Genomic DNA, 5,428 nt, shown 5'->3' on the forward strand with positions numbered 1-5,428 from the left:
ATATCTTACATGGAATAAACCGCAAATTATCAAACTATCACAGTTGCTTTCGAATATAGTCTTCGATTTTTCGAATATTTGACAGTTATGAAGAATGTATATGTAGAAAGGAATTACGATCCAAAATATCTAGTAATTCTAGTAAACGTGCAAGCATGTGTTCGGGTATTAACAAGTTGTAATGAGCGTGTGTAATGAGTTGCAAAACATAGTCTAGATATTATAGACCTTCATAAAGACATATATTGAAGGAAGGAAGGATTATAGGCCTTCTACAATAAGCCATTAGTTATAAGCGAGCAAGTTGACCAAGCATAGTCGATAATTTGAAAATCATCAACTGTGATTGGTCAATTTGCTTACGACTTATAACTAATGGCTTATTAGGATTGCATTTCAAAACGTTTTTTTTTTTTTAGGAAAATTTTACTCCATACCTACAGTTCACGTTACATAAACTACAGTCTCGAGTAAAATTCCCTCAAAAAGGATGTTTTGGAACGCAACCTAATCTGTTTTTTATTGCTAACTAGTGTACACTTTCGGAACTTAAAAAAAGACAGATACACAGATAAAATTTGATGGAAGAAAGATAAAAAAGAATTAGTGCAGTCAGTTCAGCAATAGAAAATAGATCCTAGAAGACCCATAATGAAATTCAGAGCGATGTGTAGCCGATGCTCTAATAAGAGAACCCACTTTTTATTAATTTGTTCTCTTATTGGACCATTGCCTACGCTCGGAAATTCATTAGTTTTTGCGACTTACTGTACACGCGGCCAGGCGTGACCTTCAAGCACGATAGATCAAAGTCACATACCGTAGACGTGCTTTCTGCCGAACGCCAGCCTCGCTTTCTTTATTCATTTGCATTGTAAGCTGTGGGTATTAGTGATCACACTGCCTCATCCCGTATCGCCTAACCTAACCAAATCGAGAGAGCGGCATCGTGCACGAGTATCTCGCGATCTCCGCTTGCGGGTGAGTATCCTCAAGAAATTCCAATTACGATCACGTACCTCGCGTATTAACATTACATATGTAATGTACGACGTTCCATTAGACGTGCAAAGCATTTAGGATAACCGAATCGCAATTAGTAGACGCAGGCGATTCGTGTCGTTTCGGAATGAAACTCACGCCGTATTATCCGTGCTCGCGCGTTTTATTCATGAAAAACGCATCGCGCATGCGATCAAGCATGAAAAATGAACCGACTGGCCGGTTGTTACAACGTATACATACACCAGTATGCTCAATACACATGATATCGGTTTGTTTTTTCACAATGTTGTAGCGCGCGGCTACCTGAGACTGGTTCTCTCTCTTCAAAATTGCACTTTCTGTACTACTTTTTCAGTGAGAAGGAAGTACTCGCCGCATTCCTTTTTTCAGCGCTCTCAAGTACACATCTATTTAGTTTTAAGTACAGAAAGTGTAGCACAGTGCAGCTAGAAAGTACAAGTTTCATGTTGCTCCTAATCGAGAACGAAGTGAAGTTGCAGAGCGTCCTTTTCGCACTTAAGAGCCAACCCCTCGCCAAGATTAACCGTGCTTTAATTACTTTTCTGTTACTTGCTACATTTATCTTTGGAAGTGGTAGAGACGGGCGGACAATCGAATCACGTTTGAAACTAATCATTGTCGGGGGAATTGGTTGCTTACCCATCAAAGGGAGTTGGATTTGTAAACGGAAATCGGGAGTGCCAAACAATGCATCGCACGAGTCATCTAGAATGCTAATTATAGTGAACGATCACACATTCTTTATCGAGTACGTTGTATAATTCGAAAGTATTTCCAATATGTATCGTGAAAGCTAAAATAGAACAAGAGTAAGTTGCTCATGTGAAAAAGAGTCTTGTGTCTTAGCTGCGATTCTGAATTATTGTTTAATATAAAGTGTATGTTAATTGCTATAATTATTTCAGAAATGATGAAGGAAATATAGGATTTGAATAGACACTCCCTGAGATTGAGTGGACATTCCTCAAGAGTTCCTTTAAAGTACAGTGAATCAAATGTTTATATTATATTAGACTATATTTTTATAATTAATTATTAGAAAATGACTTGTCCATGTACATACACATGCACACATGTGGAACATAGTTGCATAATGCAACTAAAGCTAAAGTACATTTATATTTTTTGTATTTCTCATTATTTTAAACATAATGTGCAATTTATTCCATTAATAAACAAGGACAGATCAATAAGAAATAATTATTCATTACATTATTGGAAACAGATTCTCACACATATACATATCTTGGTCTAACCCAACTAAAATATACTCTATATTTATTACTATTTCTAAGCGTAATATGAAATTTATTCCAAATTATCATTTGATACAAAGTAAATACTAATTAATATAATTATCAATTTCAGAAACAATCCAGCAAATCAAGGATTTAAGTAGACAATCTTTGTGATTATCAAATGAACATTCTTTGAGATCTTTAAGTACGGTGAGTTGAATATTTTTATAATATTATTGCAAGTTATTTATACACACACATACATATGAGATATAACTTTTACTCAACATAACTTGAAATTAGAATATATATACACCTTTTTATACTTATACCTTTTATATTTATGCTTTTCTGTTTATACTTTTTTATATTTATACTTTTATATTTGTATTCTTTAAATTTTTTGTTATTTTAAACGTAATATGCAATTAAATCTGAATTATGATATAATATAAACAGAATATTAATTATAATTATCAATATCAGGAATGATCAAGTAAATCAAGGATTTGAGTGGACAATTTTCGACATCTTTGAGTTGACGATCTCTAAGAGCTTCAAATGCGGTAAGTCAAGTTTTTATAATTAATTTTTGGAAAATTTATTCACACACCTGATACATAAATTTTACTTAATGCAATTAAAACTAAAATATATTTATATTTTTCGTTACATTTTAAATATAATATGCAATTTATTCTGAACTATCATTGATATAAAATGAATATTAATTACTGTAATTATCAATTTCAGACACTATCAAGGAGATCGAGGACTCGAGTTGACAATCTTTGAGATCTTTGAGTGGGCGATCTTCAAAGACCTCAAATATAGTGAGTTGAATATTTTTATAATTAATTATTTGAAGAAGATTTGTTCACATACACACACACAAACACGTATACACGACTGCTTAATGTAATTAAAACTAAAGTATACTTGTACTTTTTGCATTTCTCGTTATTTTAAATATAATATGCAATTTATTCTGTTAATAAACAAGAACAAATTAATGAAAAATAGTCGCTTGAAAGAATTTAATTGCGTTTGAAAGAATTACCATGAATATTAACAAAATATCAACTTATTATATTTATACAAAAGCATGATATTTATTAAAGAGATTCGATTTATATAAAAAAATATTATAATACGTATTATAAATTATTCATACACGTTGCACACATAAATTGCATTAATAATATCCTGTGTTTCGAAGGGCGGAACAAATTTTAATATGAAAACAGATATTAATAGTAGTCTTGAGAGATATAAAATTTTTCACTACTATAATTTTATCGATCGTGTTTGTAATTTCAAATTCTGTCCCGGCAGTAATAATATTTTTATAACGAATATATAAATATGCGTGTTGTGAGTCTATACATACACAGTGTCTATATATACAATTATACATAAAAGTGCCGGGATAACAACGAATATAGACACATCAAATAAACAAAAATGACAAAATATTATTATGTGTACAGTTATTCATATAGTTATCCACTTGCAGGTTTTGCAAGTGGAACGACTGGTATTAAAGTTATTCGAAACTTGTGTTATTGCATACGGTTGAATTCGTGCCACGTTACAGCTATATTTTTTTTTATGGAAAAAATAGGTCGCTCTGTTGTGAAAAATAAAAGCCGTTCTTAAAATCTGAAAAATCGAGATGGATAAATAAAACTATTTGTGCATTACAAGTTTGCTGTTGGACTATGAAATTTTTTTTTTTACATTTTCCGATGAAATTAATATTTATAGAGTTATGTGAGCGATTTAAGTTATGCACAAGCCACAGTGTATGTGAACAATTCAAATTCGATAAATTTTACATCCGTATCACACATTAATACGTCCATTTATATTATTTGTGTATCTACTTGTCGTTATTAATGAGATGCGACACCACGATTGCCGTTCGTTATTAAGCGGCTTATTGTTATCTCCAAGTTGTTATTAATTATTTCCTCATTCGAATCCGACCCGAATTCATGTTTCGTTGATCCATCATGAACGTAAAAGCCTGACAATGAATTTTCACGAAAAGACCGCGCCAATATGCGTATCTTATCGTTAGCACGGTATCACTGCTCTTTTATTAGCTGTAATGAACGCAATTAGGATCTCGCTATATTGGATTTCACGGATTTCATGCGGCGATTCGCATAAAATTAAAACGTGCCGTGCAACCCGCCGCGTATATGCGAGGACGTTCGTTCCAATTAATTTCTAACGAGCTCTTGATTGGTAACGAAACCCTCATTCCTGCATATCCGTTCTGGCGGAATGCAAATTTACGCTAGGCGTCATAAAAACGGTCCTTATTGATCTTTAAGGACGATAGCAGCTGTTGAAAATCGAGATTGACGATTTGTTTTCTTTCATTTTTTTCCCTTGTTTTTGACGGAAACTATCCTATCGCGGTTTTCACGACATATATAGATGTTTAATTAAATATTCTCTCGCGGTGTTGACATTTGCTTCCATATTTTGCAAGCATTATAGACATAACATAAATTACGTGAATGAAATTATCATTATTACGACCTGGAGAATAGACAACAACAGTAGAAATTACAAAGAGTTATCTCTCTTCCATTTTCAAATATCATTATCTACACTTTTTTCTAGTGTTTAGAAATTAAATTTTAAATTAAAATAAATTTTAAAATAATACACGTTCCGAAAAACATGAGGTTTTTATAAAATAAAGTCTTTCCAAGCAGAACTTTATGTAGTTATAAATTCGTGACACAAAACATCAATTTTTTTTGTATTTTGCTTAATTAAAAAATCCACGTAATTTGAAGAGAATTTTGTAAACTGCCAACTCTGATAGAATTTAAGGTAAAAATAGAAAGTATACTTAAATATAAATATTTAAACTTTGAACATAAAATGTATATGATATATATGTATGGGTGTGTGTGTGTGTATATACATTTAAAAATGTTTGTTTTATATATATATATATATATATATATATATATCCTACGTTTAAAGTTTAAATACTCTTATTTAAGGATTAAAACAATAAGAATATCCAGAGTTAAGTATCAATGTTATGAGTGGTCGTCTACAATACGTGACGTAAGCTTGGTATAAGGTATGAGAGAGAGAGAGAGAGAGAGAGAGAGAGAGAGAGAGAGAGAGAGAGA

The sequence above is a fragment of the Odontomachus brunneus genome, unplaced genomic scaffold (assembly GCF_010583005.1).
Source record: "Odontomachus brunneus isolate Ranch 3 - 2012 unplaced genomic scaffold, Obru_v1 Obru_scaffold_053, whole genome shotgun sequence".
Classification (NCBI taxonomy): Eukaryota; Metazoa; Arthropoda; class Insecta; order Hymenoptera; family Formicidae; genus Odontomachus; species Odontomachus brunneus.